Here is a 22,622-nt window from a genome sequence, read left to right as displayed (position 1 = left end):
GGATTGAGCTGCTGTGAAAACAGCTGATAGATGTCTGGTCTAGGGCAGCTCTCAGCCTGGGAACCGTGTTCAGGATCAGACACCTGCTCCTGGTGCTCGCTGGAGATACACTGCAGATGTGCTGGGCCAGCACAGACTCAGACTGGCAAAAGATCCTTCTTGAAAGCTGCCTGTCATGGCTGCTGTCAGCTGTGTGGTCTGTATGGCAATCACTGTGACTGGTCTCAGTCTAACTCCTAATAGGTACACCCCAAATTTCTATCAGGATTAGCTCTAGTCAGCTTAGCTCCGCAGAAGGTAGCACCTTAGGAGGACCATGATGACAGCATCACTCTTCCTGGTGAGGGGTGAACACCTGCAATTTGTGCTAAAGGATCTCAGTGTATCTGCTCTGTAAATAATGCACGTTTTGGTTGATATCTACAGAAGCATGAATATGCGATATAACACAAAAACATATTTCAAAGAGTATTGAAAGATTTCAGTTTATCTGTTGCCTTCTTCCATGAGGTGAAAAAAGCACATCCCACTTCAGTGCAGCAAAAATGGCCTAGAACCCAACCACCAGCTTCTGAAAACGGGAGTATGTACCTGAAGTGGAGACTTTGGAACAGAAGTTGACTTTGGAACAGAAGTTGACAGGATTCCTACTCCATATATACAGCAAAAAGTCCAGAAGTATAACAAACAGTAAGAGAGAGGGAAGTGTGTTATCCAACTAGATTTCAAATTCACACAGTGGAACTGATTCGGGAGCAGCCCATCTCTTCCACCTCTGCCTGCTTCCTACTTGGGTGTCAGGTTAGAAGAGCAAGATCCTTTATTACATGGCAACTTTGCAGCTGCCCTAGCCCATGCCAGAATTAAAGAGAAAAAGGAAGGAGGAGTAATGTGTGCTTCCATTTACTTCCTCTACTTCTTTCCAGTCTACAGTTTTGAGAGAAAAATTTGCCCTTCTCTACTGCTGTACAACTCTTTAAAAGTATTAACTTTTAAACTTTAACTTTTGATTTAATTCTTTAATAATTAATTCCACCAAGGGTATAAATTCTGGGGCCCCATGGCTTGTGTGAGGAAGTTGAAGTTCAGTGAGACTCTGTTGATTTTCTGCTAAATCAGTACATATACTTGAATTCTTTTCAAAAGCAACACTAAGAAAATATTGCAATACCACAAGGTATTGTGAAATCATGAAACTGGCTGTAATTGGGGTGAGGGGAGGCAGTGGGTAGGGGCAAGGAGGATTTTTTCCGTTATTTCACTTATTGCACATCATTTCCATGTTCTCAAGCCATCTGATTTTGTTGAGGGACCAGAATTTGCTCTGTAGGACTCCACTGTCTGCTTCTCTAGTTTCTGGGGTTCCCATCCAGACCTTCTCAGCACACTCTCCTCCTTGGCCTCTCCATTTTTCTGGGCTTTATGGATGGTATGTGCGTGGCAGAATCTCTCTGCTGGGGAGCTGGAGGACCACCAGAATCTCCCAGATAAGATGATGGACATGAGTTACCTCCTGTTAGACTTCTGCTGCCACCTTGCTACCAGGAGCTACCTTCAAAGTCCTCCTTGAATGTTTCCCTGCACCGGTGAGGACAGACCTCAGATTTTGGTTCAGGCTATTTAGATCCCCAAATTTGCAGTTTTATGAATGCAGCTAGCCCTGGAAAGTGCAGAGTGACTCATGTAGCACTTCCAGGACTGAGACTAAAGTTGGCTCATGGAGAAGTGAAAACTGAGCAAGATAATGATGACACAAGGGTATTTTTTCATTAACAGCTGCAGCAATATAGGGAACTGAGTGTTTTGAATTTGTGAATCATCTAATTCTAATTTTTGAATCATCTAATTCTAATAATCTAATATATAATTAAATTATATGTTAAATTCTTGCATTTCTTTCAAGGTGAATAGAATATATAAATTTTGAATGGCTATTTTCAGTGTGTTGCAAATCCCATTTCTACTGCTTTTCTGTTTGTGTAAAAACAAGAAAAAAGGGCCCAAAGAAAGTAACTATATTCTTGTAAGCTTATACTATTGAAAGTGATAAATTTGATAAATTTACTTGATTAAGTGCAAGTATACATGAATTCATGTGTATGTAGAGAACTATAGCACCCTTACAGAAATAATAAAAGACAAATTAGTATAGATATACAAGGAAGATATATTTGATAGTATGTTTTAATAAGAAACATAGAATTGGAAACTTCTACCTGTATAATAGGAAAGTAATTTTTGAATGTATTCAGCATTTAATTAAGTGAAATTTTGTAACAACTAAGGTTCATTCTGATTAGTGTTTTTTATTTAATTGCATCAGTAGCCACAGTTATGACTTTTAATTTGATATTTTATTCTAATTTGTTAATTGTGTTATTCATCCTGGACATTGTCAGGGTGATCTTTCATTTGTATGACAATGAAGATCTAATCTGCATTCAGGTAATCATACAAGCATAGGAGTAATTGGCAGGATTTTCAAGGAAATCCTGCTATAATCTGATGCAATTGGAAAATAATGCAGAAGTTGCATAAATAGACCTCATAAAAATTTCTTGGTTTGTGCCGTGACACTGAAGTAAGCAAACCCTACTGATTGAAAGTGAGTGGGGTTTGGACAGATACAGTTATCCATTTATGTCTTTTGCACTTGTCTGCCAAGACGGTGATGTTCTCAATGCTTGAGCACAAGTTAGACTAGAGTGCCATCTCTACAGCTTCTTTTTTTTTCAGAGTCAGGGTTTAACTGTTTCAGCGTCTCCCTACAAAATCTTTGCATTTAAAGACCAAAGATAAATTGGCACATTCTTGCTAAAGGAGCAATTAAAACCATCTGTAGCCTGGGAAGAATAGGGGAACCTATTGCAGTCTGTGGAGGGTCTGACTCAGCTGGAGGGTGTGCCTAACTGAGCAGTGCTCCCAAAAGGAGGGGTGGGCCCATTTATCCATCACAACCACGGTACAGCAGTATTAGAATGACACTTGCTTACCTGTGGCTCATTCTGGGCTTTGCATGCCCATGGAAGCTCCTGGAATCTTCTTCACAGAAGCTGGGATTTGCAACACTATGACAGAAAGGCTGCAAATGTTCAGCTTTTCTTGGCACGCTGGGGATCTTTTGAAAAATTTGTTGTCACTATAGGATGATAAATCCAGCTCCTTAGACTAGATATTGCTGCAAATCCGTCTACTTTTGCAGCAGGCTTCTGTCTTGAGTAGCAGAGATGTAGAGATATTGTATTTCATGGTCCACAGTTTGCAAAGCTAAGGCTGAATCTCACAATTTTTGGCTGATTTGCAGTTATAAGTGTCACAGCCCATGCAACAACCCTCTGTGAGCAATGGCAGGCAGGAAAATGTCCCCTGGAACAGCAGCATGGTGGGTACCTGCAGCTGCACCCCGACCTACACAGCTCTCTTGATGTAAGGGCTATGTTGAAAAAGACAGTAATGACTATTTTTAAGATTGTAATTATTTTTACTGTATAAAGAGGCAGGCATCACATGGCTTTTTCTTTGAAGTGTCTCTGAGCTACTAACAAAGATTTACCTGCAAGTGCCATGTAGCCTGGACAGTAACAGTGCCAGCCATCTGTTTTTGAAAGTAGATGAGAGATAGCCTTTGTGGGATAAGTGTAGAAATAAATCCTGATGAATACAACTGAGTGAATCAGGTAATATTTGGAATGATTCAAAAATTTCTGTTGTTTTTGTAGCTAGATAAAAATGTGTCATCTAGGGCGTAGTGTATAAATGGAACATAATTCTCTGATTTGCTGAGAATCTAGGTTAATTAGACTACTACATGCAATTACTTAGCTTACTAAAAGAAAATATGGTAAGAAAAAAATTTGCAACTCAGTACTTCCTGATGCTAAAAAGCTGTTTCCCTGGAGAGGTGCTGGCAAGCACAACTGTGGGACTAGTGTGGAGTCCAGTTTGCTGCCTGCAGGCAAGAAATGTCTAATTCAGACCTTCTACATTTTGGGTGGAGCTCTCCTTCAACTTGCAGACCTACCATTTGAACACAGCAGAAATTTTGTCCTCAGTCAGAATGTTATTCTTTGAGGCTGTAATGATGTAATTTTGGAGGTATTTGCTTTCTATAGAGTGTCAAATCAGAGAAACTGCTGATTGAGAGTTAATGTAGCTCATGAGATACTCTGTTATCCTGGAAATCATTGGTGAATTTTTTTATTTTCAAGCATTAAGTTCTTAATTGTAAATAAAGTTAAATTACACCAAAAACACAGAACAGAGGGGTTTTTTATTTGTCTGCTAGAAAACTGTCGGTGTATTTATTATCCAGTAAGGCTTTAGGGGCAAACACAAATACTTAGACCAATTCTAAGTACACACTGGGTGAAGGAAATTCAATATAAACATTCTGGAGTCAGAGGGTAAAAGTGATGAACTTCCACTAGTAGCTGCAGAGCATTTACATGGACAACCACCATTCCCAGATAGCTAGGCTACTCAATACTAAACAGCATGCATCTCTTCTCAAAAAGTATGAGAATTTCTTAGTAATCCAGCATTCTTTTGTGCAGAAAAGAGATGCCTAGAGGCAATATACAAGTGGTCTATAAAATGACAGAAGTCATGGCTCAGAAGAGAGAAAATGTCTCTACAACACAGAGCACCTGACCAAAGCATGGCATGGTAGGTAGGAGCTCACCTGGACCAAGGGAAGACTGAAAGTTCAGGATGGAGGGATACAGTAAGCATAGCCAAATATTTGGAAACTACATCCATCTTAGGAAGATCCTAAGGTGAAAACATGGGAAGCTCAGAGAGTCATTATAGGGTAGTAGTGTACACTTTTTCTTTTATGCACTTCTTCAGCCATCTGCTGAAGGCTACTGTGGGAGACAGGCTAGCAAGACCTTCAGGATCATTCACAACTGTGATTCTTCTTGTGATGGGATAAATGGTTTATGGAGTGGCCAATATAGTAGTAAAAAAAATTCTGGGAGCCTTATAAATCTTTGACTTTCTCCTTTCCTTTCTCCTTGCCTTTCCTACTTTCCTTTCCTTTTTCCTTTCTTTCTTTTTTTTTTTTTTTTTTTTTTTTTTTTTTTTTCTTTTGAGGAGGCAGTTGAAGAATGCATCTTTGCAGGATTTACAAGGATGACCTGAAACTTTAGAGTGTTTGTTTGTTTGTTTTGTTGTGAAAGCTATTTGATTTTTGCATATGAAAAATACAGGAGTATCTCTAGAAGTGTCTTGGTCTAGCAGACTGCAGATCAGATTTGTGCAGCTTCAGTGTTTCCTAAGCCAAACAAGTGAAAGAGGAAGGAATTTTGTGAGAGTGTTCAAAAATCCCTTTCAAAAAGATAGAATTGGCAAAACATTTAGGAGAACCAACTGAAGACTCAACTTCTGATTACAAGTATTTTTAAAAAAAAGGCAAGAAATATGGAAAGCAAACTAAGATATAGAGATATTTTTCAACCATCACTGTGAACAATGAGATAGTACAAATTTGCAAGCCAGATTTCGTAAATTGATTTCAAATGATCCCAGTTTTCCATTTTATATACTGTCAAATGACAGCATATCAAAGGTCTGGGTAGATTAAAGGCAGTCATCTGTTGATTTTGGATGTTCTTGTGCATCAGGTGTTAATTTTCTGTAGTTCGAAGAGAAAGAATGAAAGACAGCCAGGGCTTAATCAATAAAAATATTCAAAGCCATGTCACCATGCAAAAGCAATAGTCAGATTTGAAGGTGAACAGAATGAAATACTGGTGGCTCAGCTTCAGAAGGAAGCCCTTGCACTGCTGCAGGTGATGCAGGTAAAATGAGAATATGCAAAAACGGAGCAAATGAACCAAAAGCCTTAGGGGTTGCAGCAGAAAAATCAGGTTGTTATAGGACTGTGACAGGGAAATGGAGGTGCAGCTCCAGCCATCTGTGCACATGACAATGGTGCTTTCAACCAATGAGCAGATGTGTACCACAAAGAAAAGACAGGCTGCAGAAAAGCTCTTCATCTTTCTTGCTAAAGAGGAAAACAGTAGCAAAAGAAAGCCTAGAAAGAAATGAAATAGTTAAAGGGAAAAGCAAATACATTTCGCAAAGCAGAAACACACTGGAAGCCATGTAAGCCTTGGCTTACATTTTGCTTCTCCTTTTGCCAGTTTCCCATAATTATTCTCTTGCTTCTCTACTTTTATTGTTTACATTGCTTTTCTGTCTCATGCACTATGTCTCTTTGGGTTGTGCAAGCACTTACATTGTGAACTACTCATTTCCTTGCTGGTATATTAGAAAAAAGCAATTTTTTTTATTTTTATAGTAGTATTTGTGGTAAAGGAAGTAAAAATATTTCATGGGGAAACGCTAAGCTGGGTAGCAAAAGTAACCTCTTTGTCTATGGGAGACAGAGGCTGGATTGTATGTGCTTCTCATTTACAAATGCATGTGTTGGTATTATTTTTATTTTGGATATTACAATAAAATGTAACATGAGAAATGAGACCACTGTTGGATAACCTGAAATGAAAATATTGCTTCTTTCTGGGCATGATAGGAGCAGTTATGAATAAAGATTGCACAGATTGTGTGGGACACAATGATAAATTCTTTTCGTGGAAAATTTATCTAAATGAATCTCTACTGTTGGTGTCATCCCAACCACTGCATCAGCAAAATCTACTCAAGGTGCATTGACTAGCACAACAAATAGCACAGTATTTTTGAGAAGGCTCCAGTTCATTCCTTTCCTTTGATGAAAATATCTTTGCATCAGATATATCTACACGCTGTTTTCCTCCTTACTTGAATCATTTGTAGTGGTTCTGTCAGACAGAAATATTTGGCAAAGTGAATTGAATTTAGGTAGAATGCAAATGACCTTTGTTGTAGTCTGAGTCCTCTCTGTATCTCATAGTCTTGTCCAAACGGTGACGTTTAAGTGCTGAAAAATTTTATTCTCTATAATAAGTGAAAATAAATACTAACATGCTGCCGCTTGTTAAGTCCTCTAGAGAGGACTCTAGCAGCTCTCCCTAAAAAGGGAAAGGAATGGGTCCAAAGTGAGAAATGTGTCTTTGCTTTAACACAGATGGTTTTTGCACATGTGCAGAAATTGAGGGGGTGGGAATGGAAGAGAAAGAAATTGCTGAACAAATCCAAAAATAGCTTGTCCAATATCAGAGGAAGATGATAACGTGAGGCAGATTTCTCATATTTCCTTATTTGCTATTGTGCAAAAATAACTGAATGTTGATAATTGTTTTTGTACTGACCTCATAGAGAAATTCCTTCAAAAAAATTTCCATTCACTCTTCATTCCACATAGTGCTTGGAAAATAGATATTGTTTGGGTCCATCATCTTTGAGTGGTGCTAAAAATGCCTTAGGCTTTTACTTAACTAATGCTGTTGTTTTCCAAGGAAGTAAGGTTCAGGTGAGTAATTAGGCCATTGAATAGTTATGTGAAAGGTAAAAGCATTGTATTGAAAGCCAAAATTAGTTCCACAATGTAAATATTACAAGGTAAATGAGTTTAGCTGAGGGCAATGCTTCTTTAATACACCCATGGGACAAATTAATTGCTGAGTCACAGTGCAACAAAATGCACATTTAAAATCATAGCAAATTACAAGCTGGAATGCAAATCTCTGTGAACACTAGACACCAGATTTGACTCAGACTGTGCTATTTTATGTCAAGGAGTCTAACCAAGCTTAATTCTACATTTGTAATATAGGCATGACCTAATGCAGACACAGATTGAGCATTTAATGGACTGTCCAATACTCAGGACTTCCAACTACTTCTCTTTTGTTTTGTAAAGACTTCAGAATATACAGACTATATTTTATGTACAATCCTTTATATCTTCACTATTTTATTTTTGGTTTGGAACATGAAGTGACTGTATATATTGTCTGTATTTGGAATAAAACAGAAACAAACCAATAATGGTTTGGGGACCACAGTGGAAGGGTTTATATCCAACACTAGCATGCATAAGAATTGGCATACTTATTTTGCCTTCAGTGCCATGGGATTTAAAGGAAATAGATTTAATGGGCAGCTGCAAACAATTACTAAACTTTTAAATGGAACTCCACAGTGTTATGATTCTGCTCTACTTTTTCAAAAGCACAGATTTTTATTATTTGGAAGTAATCCCCTCCCTCTTCTTATAAGTAAATCCTGTATACCAAATTTTCTCAGAGACAAAGTACACAGTTTGTTTCTGCAAGGCTGGACTTGTCAGAAGACACTAATATGTTCAAACTTTGTCTTAGAGGCAAGAAAAGAAGGGAAGCAAGAAACTGTTCTTCAATATGTTTTCATTTTTTCTCTCCATACACATTTCCTATTTTTCTGGTTTACCTCAGTGTTCAGAATTTCAAAGCAATGGAAACTGGCTGATGGCTGGGGAAAGAGGGAGAGTTGTATACTTTCAGCAAGAAAAGCTCTATTCCTACAAACAACATGGTCCTTTCCACCTGAAAGGAACTGATTGAGAAACACTGTCTCCAACTGGTCTTCTGATCACTGGGCTGGGGAATCCATGGTTAGAACTGAGTTCACAGAATGATTTCCTGAAAATGTTTAACCCCTCACAAAGGTTTGTAAACTCCAGGACTTGGGAAATGGATCTGTGAACAACAAACCAAAACAAAGTAGAAAGGTCAGCATAAACTGTCAAGAGATAAAGAGTGTTTTTGGGGGAACACGAACAGCAGTAGTCTGATTCCTCACAGAGCCATTAATGACTTCGTGAAAGAGAAGAGAGGAACTTACTGCATTCCAGACATGTCTGTAAATATTACACTAGTCTATTTATTACTCAGTGGCCTAAAGTCACATTATATAGACTATTGAAGGTCAGCAATTATAAGGACTTCTAGTCACTTGTTAACTGTTTGCTTTTCTTTCATTGCTACAGTAAAAGAGTAACTCAGACTACTGATTAAACCATGTTATGCACAGGGGTCTGATAGACCAGAAACGGCCACACCACCAGGGACAGCAGATTGCAAAATGCAGACAGAGGAGGGACTGGGAAATAGAAAACATCAAGTAGTCTCTTTCTCCTCCTTAATCTCCCTCTACAGCTGAACTGCGAGATTTACCAACTTCTGTGAGCCGATCCCTTCCAGAATTTTTCTTTCCTAGCTCTCCCATAGACATTTTTCAAAACTTCTAGACTTTATTTCACTACAGAAAAAACCCCTTCAAACATCTATCAAAACTTCATCTTTTCCATGAAGCTGAGATTTTTACATTGCTGCTAGTCATGCAATACAAAATGATTGGCCAGTATACCACACAAATAAAAGCCACCAAACACACTACCAGATAAAGTACCAGCAATTCTTAGACAGTAAGGACGCTGCCTTTCAGCTAGTGTGGATTCACCATTAAATGGTGATATACTCTGAAGGCCTTTGTATCCTTTTACAAAAATTAATGTAATGATAAGCAAAAATGTACAAGGACGATAAGACAAGAAGGCGGTGTGCTTCAGGGCTTCATCACATGCCCTTTTTTCATCATGAAGCAGGTCATAGACACAATATATATAATTATTTTCATGTAATATCACCTTCCTACATCTGCCTTAAGTCATAGTCTCTTTATTTTCAGATGGTGGTAAATAATGACCATCCCACCAGGGTTTTTTGAGATACCAGAAAAGCTCCACTCTAGTTAGGATTTAAAAAGATACAAGTGTCTCTCCAGCAGTTTGTACCATCCTGTTGTTGTTCTGTTTGAATTGTAAATGACCAGCTTGTGTGTGGTAACTGTAGACCCAAGTTCCTATTTCTCTGAAAACCTATGCCCTTGCTTTGAGTTCCAGTATCCAACTACAATTAAAGAGCGTGCTCATAGAAGGGAATATAAATTAGAAAAGCCAAAGGGCTCACTTAAGATAATTGTTTACTTATTATTTATAGACACCCATATTAATTGTGACACAGCTTTTTCCCTTAGTCAGAGTATATGGCATAAATCAATCTGTCTGGGTATGCCTATGGTCTCTGATACACAGTCTCAGATATCTCTGGAATGAATCAGGCATGTCCATATTGCAGCAATGCAAAACTGTGTCTTAATAGCACAACCTGCCCAGGAGAACTTGGTGTTAACTCCCTGGGCTAGTCTGTATTGGGAGAAATATTTTTATTATTGTTAATAGAAGTGCTTATGCATAAAAGATTGACTTATAAAAGGCTTTAAGGATTTGGAATTTTTAAGTTTTATTCTACAGGGCCAGATTTGATGATGCAAAATTATGAAGTATATCACATGTAAAATATAACAAATAACAATTTATAGAAAATGAAAGCAACTTCAGTTCTAAACATGAAATTTTCATCTTTGTGTCAGTATTTTTTTTCTGAAAATGCCTCAGCTCTCTTTTGAAAAAACTGCAACTGTCTGAAACTTTAAGTTTCTGTGTGTAGCTTGTTCCTCTGTCTCTGACTTAGAAATTAAAAGACAAATTGAAATTAGTGTCATGTTTCCATTGACAGGCGTAGTAGGTAGACAAAAGTCAATTTTGGGGCTGCAATTCATGTTTTGCCAAATTGAATTAGGGACAGTTCAGAGGGCCCTGAGAGACAGCTATCCTTAAACAGTGACAGGATAGTGTTCCCAGCGTGACACTTAGACAAGGTGAGCAGGTCTGAAAGCCCTCTGCTTCTGGGCTCCTTCAGGGTTCCTCATGAATTTGTCTCCCCAGTCCTCTTTTTCCCCTGGAGGTGCTCTTGATATATCTGATAAAGCTAAAACATGTGAAGTGATTTTTCAGTAACAACTTGGGGCTAAAAATCTTCAAGATCTGAATGCTGCTTTTCTTTAGAGAATAGTTAGTTAACTTGTGCTGGATTTCAAAGAAGATCTTCCCTTCACTTGGAATTGTCTTGGGATTCCCATCCCACACATTAGGTGCCTAGAGTTTTTCTTAAGAAAGATACACAGCTCTTCTGTCTTCTGTTTGATTGGTGGGTTGTGCTTTCTTTATTTCTTATAAAAATGCCCCTGGAGAGGAGATAACGTCAGCCATTCCCCCCGAAATTAGGCAGGGATTTCACCCAGGTTCTAGACATGCAGGTATCAGATCCTCAGGTTTTCAGGCATCAGTCACCTCACTTATCACAGGAATATGTTTTTAGTAGAGGACAAAGGATTGCTCAGTGGAGAAAAAGGGAGAAATCAGATTTAATGCCTTCTAATTAAATTCTTCCACTCACTGTGGAAACATGAAATTCCTGTGAGAAGTAGGGGCACTTGAATCTCTGGGTTGGCAGAAAGGGTTTTTGTCTGCTGTGGAAAATATGGGTGAAATATTTTGATTTGCCAAGTCTAGAGGAGGAATCTGGTGACAAGTTCCTGCCAGATCACTCTACCTTGGATCCTCTGGCTGAAGGTGAACCCCTGTCCCATCTCTTTCTGACTTGTTTAATGCAGAGTCTGATTTTCTGCTGTGTTCAGAGTTGACTAACTTAGTGTCTGTGCGTGAAAGAAATGTATGCTCATGGGGAAGGTAGAGTGCTGAATTACTTAGACTGGTTGAGATAAGTGTTTTCAGACATGTTGAAAAGCAGAACTCTTAATTGCCTGGAGTGCATCAGTGTGAGAAACTAGATTAACCACAGATTTTAGATGGTTCTTCTTTTGGCAGCAACTAAGTATGGATTTGGAGAAAACCAGTTTTGGCATTGGAGGTCCTCTCTGCAGAGAAGATAGTGCAGAACAGACCTCCTGCACATTGGCTAGTGGCTCACTTGTCAGAGGGATACAGCTGGCACATGGGAAGCTGACTCAAAGCTTTTTACACAGGACTGCCACACTCTCTCTGGTTGTTGTTTATAGGCACAGAAGAATGTGTACAGTGAGTCCCAGATTTTGTGAAGACCCTTGCAAAGCCACAGGAAGAAACGGGAAGGGGAAGTGGCACTTTTTTAGTTTTGTTGGCAAGTGTGACTGTTTCCTGTCAAACTTCTCTTATTGCTCCCCTTGTCCTGGGATGCCAGGCTCATGCCAGTTGTGTGGGAAGCACAGAAGTGGTCTGGCACCTCCTGGAAGGCAGGTCCATATGCAGGACTATTGTTGGTGTGTCAGAGGTAGCCCAGGTGCCAGCTGTGCCTCTTGCTTGCAGCCTGGTTGATCTGCACAAGCTACGTGTGTGCATCCAGGGCTTACACGCCATGCAGCTGAGGCAAATACAAAAAATCTGCAGATTCTGCCTGTCAATCTTCCAGATGCAGAGGTAATTCAGGAATTTGAAGTTCACTTTGGAACAAAGATTCGACAAAGCTACAAATGTTTGCAGTTTTCATGAACTAACAATCTCGTCTTTGGTGAGGCTTAAGTTCATTTCAGTACACAGTTCCACGACATTTTTCCATTTAAATTATTCCATAGAGAAATACACTGCTGGGCTATTTTAAGATTGGCTGCTAGACTCAAACTACTAAAACCATCCAATAATTAAAACATAGTATGATGTTCATTTCTTCCAATTAGCATTGTCATTAGCAAAATATAATCAATAAGTTCTGGATCAATTCTGTGGGTTTGGACAGAGCAAATTCCTCCCAAAAGTAAAAGCATGAATTCTGAATTCAGCTCAGAATATTTCCACTTTATTGTCTGTTAAGATAAATAAACATTAATTAAAGGTTATGTGGACATGTGCCCAAGCTGCCTGAATTTCTATACACAAATACAAACTACTTCAACTTATGTTACTTAAAAAACCCAACAAACTCTTTCACAATTTCTTGCAACTTTAAATGTATCCTTGTCAAACACAATTATTCCTGATTCAGCAAGTATAAATTATTTGTAAGTAATCAAACTAGTAAAAGAACCCATTTAGATCAGGTAGTTTATATTTGCAGAAAACACCTTAAAAGAACACTTCCAAAAACAAATGTATTCTGCAAAAAGGAAACAGCAGAAGCATCCTGTGTTTCTCAGCAGTTCAGCAATACTCATTGCCAACACCAACATCATATACTTTCAGAACTATGTTTTTCTCATTCTTAAGCTGTGCCTTTTGAGGTTACATCGGGCAAACTAATTTGGTGTCAAAGTCCTCCATACACGTTGGTGATGTGAATTTGGATGTTTTTTCTTCCTTGTTTGTCCTTGGAAAAGCGATTGCAAAATCTTTATCAAGTTATCAGTATCACATGTAAAGAAAGGGACATCATAAACCCTCTTTTACATCTTTTCAGGAACTGAGGAGAGCACCATAACATTCAGGTAGTAGAATAACAGCGTAAGAAATCATTTACACACAGAAATGCCTAATGGCTGAGAAGTGACAATAAAATGGTTCTGCCATGTGTGTGCTGCTTGTTTTGATGAGAACATGTTTTGAAATGCTTTAAAGATCCCTCAAGGATGGATTTGTTTTTGATGTTGCAAGAATCCTCCGTGGCTGCCCTTTGCACAAGAACCTGATGTATTGATGATGGGAAATCCTTGCTTCTGAGAAAGTCTTGAAAGGACATTTAAAGTGTTTGGGTTGGGTTTTTTTTCTGTTTTGTTTTGTTTTGTGAAATTAGAGTTTAGGTCACATGACCTGGAGAATGTTTCTGGCAGAAAAAGTAAACTTCAGAAAAGAGTTGAGCTTGATTCATTTCCAATGGCATTTTTCCATTGTTTTGCTGGTTTAGTTCTGTTGAAATCATCCATATGGCACTGAAATAACAAAATAACTAATCAGATTGGGTAATCAGAATAGAGCTAGATTTATACTATATACAAGTAAAATTATCAGTAGTCATGTGATGGGAAAGCCTAGATGGAAAATGCTTTAAAAATACAATTCTACCTTGTTTTACATGAGTTTGCTGCAATTATTATCAAGGCAGAATCATATAAAAATTCAATGCAAGTTTTTTTTATTCAAATTATTATGTTTATTTAATTTGGGCTACAAATTAATATATTTCATTTTATCTGCCATCTCAGAATTTAAAAAAGAAATTTCATTGTGTTTATTCTTCAATCATATCACACTGATCTACTTCCATATTTTCTCTTTCTATTTAATGATACCTACTGTAAGAGGTAGGATTTTAAGAGCCTTTAAAAATTATAGCCATGATATCAGACCATTGTTTTGAGGAAAAAGAGAAAATATATTAAGACTAACATGAGTTTCTTTTCAAACTGGTACAACTGTGTTTGCTTCACAGACCAGTAATGTATTAATACCACTAATCTGGAGGTGTTAGATGCCTTGCCTAAGCTGAAATTTTGTCAGTCACCAAAATTCATTGTCCTTTGGGGCAAAAATTAACCTTGCCTTCATCCTGCACCAATATTTACTTTTTATATCTATAAACCTTGATGTTTATTCACTCCTGTTAAGCCAATGTCTGTTCAGTATCTCATACAACATACCATTACTGACAAGAGTAAATTTAAAATCTCCTTTTTATTGAAATGCTGTGGTGAGGTGTTTTTCTGTGATGCTAACAAATATTTGGAGAGCTTATTTACAGTTGCTCTCCAAGTGCATGCTGCAGGTTTATAATAAGAAGGCTTCATTAGTAATATGATTATTGTTCTGCCAGATTTATTTTTCTGCAAGTGATGGAACATGATGTCAAGATACTTAGAGAGGACTCTTTCTGTGCTCTAGGGTTTTACAGCTCCAAGTGCCTCTCTGGGGGGCATTTTCTAAGCCCAACCTTACTTTAGTGTCTGTAGCCTCCATAGATTTCTGTAGTCTGTGGAGGCAGACCCCTTGAAACGGAGAGCTGGACTCAGGTGGAACCACAGCAGCTTTGCTCTCACCCGTGGCTCTGGAGGGCTCAGTGGGAGCATCTCAGGCTATCCCTGGTCTTTGAAAACACCTCTTCTCTGCAGACAGGATCATGGATACCCATTCCAACACCACTGCCAGCTGAACGAGGGCCCAAGCCTGCTAAAGATGCATGTTCTTGCATCGTGTGTAAGCAGCTGTATTCAGCCATCAGCCCTTAATTATGTGCAATTAAAACAGAAGAGTTTATTAAAGAAGGGAACTAAGAAGACAGTCACAGTTTAGGTTTACAGCAGAACATAATGGATAGACACAATAGGAATTAAGGCATTTATAGGAATGTAAATATGAAAGAAAACTGGCTGGAGACTTGCACAGAAATGCAAATATGCATTAGTCTTTAGAGTCCATTCTGCTTTATCTCCTTTGGGATCTGTGTATAATTCTCTTAAGTACAGGACAAAAAAGCCAACACAATCATTTAATATTTTATGCAGTTCCCCACCATTCTATGTTTGGTATTGTATGTTTGGGAACAAAAATCTGTCAACATAAAGCATATTTTAATGAAATATATTGTACTCATAGATATAACAAATATTTGTTCAACCACAGATAACTCTGGAAAGGGTTTATTTTGAGACAGTACTAATGGAAACATATGGGGGCCACACTTGTAGTGTGAATCAGCTACATTTCATTCAGCCATGTAATTCCATAAAATCTGCTGCAATTTCTGCCCTTGTGAAAACTGTATTTTTATTCATGCTGCAGAGAGGAATCTGGCTGAAATCAGGTGTACAGCCTTCGTCTTTAAAAGTCAAAATGATATTTGAAAGGAGACAAGTATAATTATTTCCATTTCACAAATGGGAAAATGAAGGAAGATCAATTAAATTACCCAAAGACTCCTGTCAGCACATCTCTGAGAGCGTTTCCTGCCTTCCAGGTATAGACCCAAAGCCTGGCATAGTCACAGAACATTACATGTTGCTGTTTGAAGCACCAGCCTTGTTTTCCTCGGGTCTTGAACCATTTCTCTCCCGTTTTTAAATTATTTCTGTGGTGATGTGAATGATTTGTGTCCTAAAGATATCTGTATCCAAGTTGACTTTTTCACCATCATGTTAGGGAGAAGCACTGTAAAATGTGAAAAAAGCCACACTGGGTAATCTGAAGCAATCTTGATCTTTTTTTAACTTTTTTTTTTCTCTTTTTTTTCTCTTTTCTTAGTTTTATTTTTATTTTTTTTATCCTTTTTTCTATCCATCTTTATCTCTTGCCCCTCTTTGCTCTCTCCTTCTCTCTTGAGGCTAGCTTAACTACAGCTGTTAATAATACAAGATTTGTTCTTCTAAATATTTAAACAGGGATTCTTTCCAGTAGACAGGAGGAAGAACACTGCCTACAGGGCATGTTGTGCCAGCTCTCCTAAGACATTCCTTGTTATTTTTCAGCAGCCAGAATAATAATGTGACTGAATTACATCAAATGAAGTAAGACAAATATCCCTGTCTTGCACGCCTTTGGCTGATTCACAGAATCCTTTTCATGACAGCAAAAACATTAAAAATCCTTTTACTCATTTAAAATAATGTGCATAGCAGGTGAATATCTGTACTTTTGATAGATTTTTCTAACATTAGCTCTTTATTAATTCTTAAGGATTCTGTACCTAAAGTTAAAAGTTCCTTGCAGAATCAACAAACAGAAAAAGCAGAAAAATAACATGGTGCAAACTGGTATTTTTAAGAGGAAATGACTGCAGATAACAATTAAATTTTTTCAGTATTAGAAAAAATACCAATGGTAGCTCCCTTAATATAATAAAATACCTGCTTAAGTGTTTCAGTAGCTTACTTCTGTTAAGTTACACTAATACAGGTGAACAAAAGAAAGCCCTGGGAACTTTTGAATCCTGGGTCTTTTAACACCAACGTATGATTAAATGATGGTCTCCCTGGGGAAATATATGGATTTATTCCTCATTTTAGAGCCTGCAGCTAGCATTCCAGCTTTAAGCCCTTGGTTGCCTCTGTTTCCTCAATACCATGCTAAACTGGGATCTCACCCTGCTGTGAGAGACGTCTCTTGAGGTAATGTCTGCGTCCTGCTCTTGCCAGGAAGGAAGAGGAGCAAAGCACTTGCTTCCTTGTGTGCCTTGCAGCGTGCTGGGAGAGTGCTGTGTGCTGCAAAGGTGACCACGTGCTGCCAAGCTGAACATTCCTCCATCCTGGCTCCATCGTGGCAGGGAGATCTGCTGGCTCCTGGGCTGCTCTCACACCTCACTTTGCAGGCACAAGATGGAAATGCCTTGCCCTTTCTGCTCTCTGATTCATGACTCAGGATTTATTCTGGTTCATCACAAATGATGAAGTCTCCTTTGTTTTATGAGATAGAAGGGTGTTTTAGACATTTCATGCCTGTTGTAGTAACACTCCCCTCGCAGAAAACAGTGGAAGCTTTTCTGTCAACATAAGTAAGAGGAGGCTTGGACCAGCGACTTTCCTCTTGCACTTCTGTTTTGTTATTTTGGCCAGTTACTTTTCTCCTGCTGAAAATGTTCCAGACCACTGTAGTAACCTCAAAACCTTTTTCAGCACCAGGGGATACCAGTACCTGCTTTCTGTATCTGTCACTTTAAATGAGAATGTTGTTTAGCAAAAAGGAAGCATGACTGCCTCTTCATTCCTGTCATTTTCCACTGATTGGATGGCTGCAGTATGAAGTCCTGGAAGTGTTGCAACATCCTGGTTACTTCTGGCTTGTTTGCCAGCAGTGAAGAAGGCTAAAGGCGAGTTTGATGACTCAGTGTTGGGGGTTGATTGGACAGTGGGCCTGGTGAGGAGTGAGAATGATGGCTCTGGCTATACCCCATCCTTTGGATGGAGCTGTTTTATATTTTGCTGCAATTAGCCCTAGGGGGATGGGATTGGGTAACACTGCCCATCTTAGCACCACTACACGTTCTTTCCAGGTCCTCCAGAACCCTGAGGAATTTCAGTATTGATTTTTATGGCATGTTCACATATGTCAATGAGTGTCTCCAAAACTAACAAAAGAGGAGTCAGGGCAGGGAAGCGGAGGAGGAAAAGACAAGCAAGAGAGCCAGCTGAATATTCCTGCCAAGTTTTGCTGGAGCTGTGTGACTGGCTCTGTTATTCAGGTCCCATGGCATTTGCTGGTGGGCTGTAAGAATACAGGGATTTAATTATTAGCACCAAGGGCATATGGTTATTGGATGACCAGCTGGAAATGCAAATGAAATACTAAAAATATATCATTTAGTACTTTTTTTCACCTTGGGGTTCTCTGACAGATATGGCTTATATTGTGGACTGGAATCAGAGCAGGCTGTGACGTCCTCAGTAAGAGAAAGACAGGGAGAAAAGAATGGGAAAGTGGTGTCAGTGCTTGGCATTTGAGTTCATCAAAAATAGCCACGTCCACCAAAGGAGGGAGGTGACGAGTATCAGAAAATCTATTTGAGTTGTCTATTTCCATTGTCATCATCCAAGGTGAGGGCTTGGCAGGCCTATGGGGGTAGTGGCTGGAAGAAGCAAGTGCCAGGAAACGCTTGGGGTAGTAGGAGAGTCCTCAGGAGCTGGAAGGAGCCCAGCAGACACTGGAGCCTGGAAGGGCTACGGGCTGCACTGGGAGAAGAGGCTGTGAGGGCATTTAAGCTCTGAAAGTAGTCTCACAGTCCATCCTCTCTCACCACATTCCCTACATAAGCAGGTATCAGCCTACTTTTTCTCTGTCCTGATCTCCTGTGTGCAAAGCTTTTCTTGGCTGGATGTTCCTGTGCATGGTCAGTGCTCTCCAGCCGCCTGTGCTCTGAGGATGGTTTTTTAGTGCACAGGCTTTTCTCAGCCCCTGTCACAAGATCATTATATTTTGACCCTAGTGCCTTGGTACATGTCTTACCTTGGATTGCAAAGTTCTGATAGATATGTATTTAACACATGAAAGAGAACATGTTCATATTTATTTATGTAGATCTGGGCAGATTTTTTGGGGAAGTGTAGTACTTTTCCTATGTCTGGAAAAATATTTTCCTCCATATCCCAGTTTCCTTTAATTATCTTAGTTTACTTTATAATTTAGAAGCAGAAGCACTAGCATGTAGGCAGAAGGATGTCATGGCAGGGGAGGAGGCTTCAGGTTTTGACAGCCTCTGCAATAATATTGATCCTTTCTAGACCATTTTTCTCATCAGAACTCACCACAATACCAGTTGTCTCTCTATGCCAAAGCTCCCTTGCCTTGACGTATCCTGTTGCTACAGCAAAATTAAACACTGTCACCTCTAGTATAAAGACAAATTGTGGGTGTTTCAGGCTTATACAAATTTAGGTACTGTGACTGATTGTTACCCTGCACTGGGGCAATGAATTATTTTGCTGCACTAGAAACTGTCTTAAAGACTAGTGTGTGCATCTTATAAAAATCAAAGCCCCCAGGATGAAGTTTGCATGACTGCAAATGATTGCAAATGGGTCAGCCTTGCTAACCTGACTCCTCCCAGGAATGATTCCGTCCTGGTGCCCACAGGAACACAGCCTTCCATGCTGCTACACTCTGAAGTTCTGGGTTTCCAGGCAGATGTAAAACAAGACATCAACCTCCATTCCAGGGTCCACCAGCTTGTCTTGCTATCTCAGCCCCTTCAGCCAATAGATCCCCCTGCTTGAAGGCCCTCCAGAAGGACTTGGTTAGTGTGGTCCTCATCTCTTCCCATTCTCTGCACTTCAAAATTATCTCCCAGTTGGAATCACTTTGTGGCAGTGTAGTGGACTGGCAGCTGAGAAGTGCATCTAATTCTGTGTGCTTTTGACTCCAAGACCACATCAGTGCTAAACAGACTCAGGAAATAAGGACATACTACCCCGATAGGTCCTTGCTGCACTGCAGTATTGCACATAATTTTCCTTTTTGGCCTGGGCATTTAATCTTTCTCTTACCCTTTTCCATATTAGTGCTGATCAAGCAAAACAACTCAGACTGTCAGCAAGAGGAAGCCACCATTATTTACATTAAAATTTGACCAAGTGAACACCCTGATAAATAAGATCACAGAGGACACAGAGCCTCCTCGCTTTTTTCTTGCAGGTTCTCTTCTTTGCTGTACAGGATACTTAGAAATATGCCATTCTTTCTATGTGCAAATGACATTTTAAACACCCGGACAAGTTCAAATTAATGTCTGAAATTATTTTTAGAGGAAATATTTGGTACCAGAGAGTGGAGATGGTGAAGATTTAACAGTTACTTTTTACTAGCCCATTGGCTGTTAATAATGTTATGGCTTATTCCAAATAACTTCAAGAAACAACAGCAAAGGTGATGAGGGCTTCCTAGAATGGCAACTGCATTTGCTGAAGGAATAATGGGCCTTGTCGTGGCAAAATTAAGTCCTGTAGATTTTGCAATTAAATACCTTGTGAAGATCTTTTCTTTAAACTGATAATTGCTCCATACAGTCCTGTAGTAATACTCAAATGTATCACAATTATAATTTTGCATGAATTAATTTAGTTTTTAAAAGAAGAAGTATTTAATCTTGAAAATGTACCATATTTTCACCTCTGCTGAGCAAAACTAAGAGCAAGGACCATAGAAGGGCTGGTACCAGCTGCATAACCATGGACCTGGTTAAGTCCCAAAACCAGTAGCATTCTAGAGCACAGCTGAGCTGAAGGTCTTAGCTGACCCTTTACTGACAGAACCTTGATGGACAGCAGTGGGTATGGAAATAGCATCCCTGCCTCCCTTCCACCTCCTAGGAAGGCCTGTTGTAGAGGACTAACTGGATGACTATGCTGAAAAAATCAGAACTGGACTTAGGCAAAGTGTATTCCATAATGAAGGTTTTGTCATAGGATGTAGGACCCCACAGCAGATGCTATGGGTGCTAAACTGCCCCTGAAATTATGTGACATATGGACATTGTCCATATTCAATGAAGAATTATCTTTTTTCTTCTTGCACTCTCTTAGTGGTGGGAAAGACTTTGGCTTTGGCCAAAGGTGAGGTAACAAGGAAAATTCCAAGCCTCAGTAAGGGCTGAGACAGTGTAGGAACCTGGGGGTTTCATCTTGAGGCAGCCCATGAATCCCAGGATTATCCCAGGCCATAATCTGTAACTTTTCAAGGTTTCCCAGTGATTAAGGAGACCTCTGGTTATACTGACTGCAAAATACAATGAAAAAAACCTTCAAGCAGTGGCATGCAGGACTTTAAATAAACAAGTATTTTAAAGTGAGAGGTCAGCTAAAACCACAGCCAGAAATCTAAAATACAGAGCTTTGTGTGTGCAGTCTGTAGGGATGAAAAAAGCGTTCCAAGTCTTTTCTGTAATTACATAAGAATAACATTGTTTTGATCTTCTCTCTACAGAAAACTACCTTTTAAGGGGTGATCTAAAAAATTCTCATTGCTCTACATGAGTGAGTAGATGGCTGAAAGAAAAAACCGTGTGATTAAGCCTCTTTCCAATGTGCCTAACTCTAGAACACCATAAATCCAAACAATTTGGGATCACATCATCATTTGGATAAGTAAAAAGTTTCTTGTAGCAATCCTTGCTTTTGAAATGTGGATTTCAAATACATGTTGAGATATTCTTTTTCTTTTGAAACCAAGTGTTCTGACAAAATGCAGAACAGATGCAAAATAATTTCAAATTTTCTAAGCAGAATAATTCTGAAGGGGTGATGGCAGCAGGAGCAGAAGAACCAACTGAAAATAAGTGTTTGCTACTCATTTGGCAGAATGAGGCTAGAACAACCCACTACCATTGTTTAGTCCTAAATTTAATTTTAGAGCAATTCTATATTTATTTTTCTTGACATTGCAAAATTTGCAATTCTTGGTGATCAATGATTCAGAGGAGGTACATTTTATAATCCCTGTGTTTCTGCTGCAGTAGGAGTTGTGTCCTTCAGGACTTTCAAGAAATCAGTGACAGTACAGTAAAATACATGATAATAAAATAGTTGTAGCATATATGTAGAATGCTCTATATTTTGGTTTAGTAATTTCCAGACAGCTTTCAAAGGAGAAATACTAGTAAGTTTCTTAGGAGAAAAAAACCTTATAATACACACAAAAAGCAGATTGTGACTTCAGAAGATGAAGTCTTTGGCAATTATACTAATTTAATTATACCAGTTAATGCATCACCCCTTCAGATGTTCCAACAGCATAGTTTGTGCAGCTGTTGATGAATCAGACTGAGGACATCATCAACTTCAGAAAATATAGGTTCTTGGGAGCATTTCTAAAGATGAGATCTATTTACAAGCTGTTTCACAGTGCTTTATGACATTGCTGCACGGGCAGCTATGCTAGCACAACTGAGGAGAGTGGCAAAGGGTGGGAATGAGGAATGTATGGGAAGGATACGAGTATCTTACACTGGCAGTGATGACAAAGACTTCATCTTTTAAAAGATAAAAGTTTGACTTTGTCCTTTCTAACCACACAGTAAATTCTGTGAGGCACTGCAAGGTAGTATGCAGAATGTAAAGAAGGTCTTACAAAATGATGTTGGACTGCCAGTTAAATGGTTTTGCTCATTTTCCCTCTTCCAGTTTGTAGCTGTTGTGTGTATTTAAATATATTGTTTCAACATCATTTATACCTTTGTACTTTAGCAGAAATACTTAAATCCCCCACTGATCTTTGTCCAGAGCTGGTGTCTTATTTCTGACAGCATGTCCCAGACAAGTTCTATTTGTCATTATAGACAGCTAGGAGCTTGCAAAGGTCTCATTTTTTTTTCCAGTCCTTCTGCATCTTGATGACAGGCAGAGCTATCAGCATTCCACACTCTGGGGTAACAGGTCAGCATAGCTGCTGG

The 22,622-nt window shown here is 39.0% G+C and overlaps 1 long non-coding RNA gene across 1 annotated transcript in view; it reads left to right on the top strand.

Moving 5' to 3' along the window:
- The window catches only part of LOC148219907 (uncharacterized), a 105,171-nt gene that overhangs the window by 65,691 nt on the left and 16,858 nt on the right, over positions 1 to 22,622 (top strand). The gene's annotated exons all lie outside the window — the stretch shown is intronic.

This window comes from Sturnus vulgaris, chromosome Z (genome assembly GCF_052056855.1).
Source record: "Sturnus vulgaris isolate bStuVul1 chromosome Z, bStuVul1.hap1, whole genome shotgun sequence".
Classification (NCBI taxonomy): domain Eukaryota; kingdom Metazoa; phylum Chordata; class Aves; order Passeriformes; family Sturnidae; genus Sturnus; species Sturnus vulgaris.
This window is presented reverse-complemented; position numbering and strand designations above follow the sequence as displayed.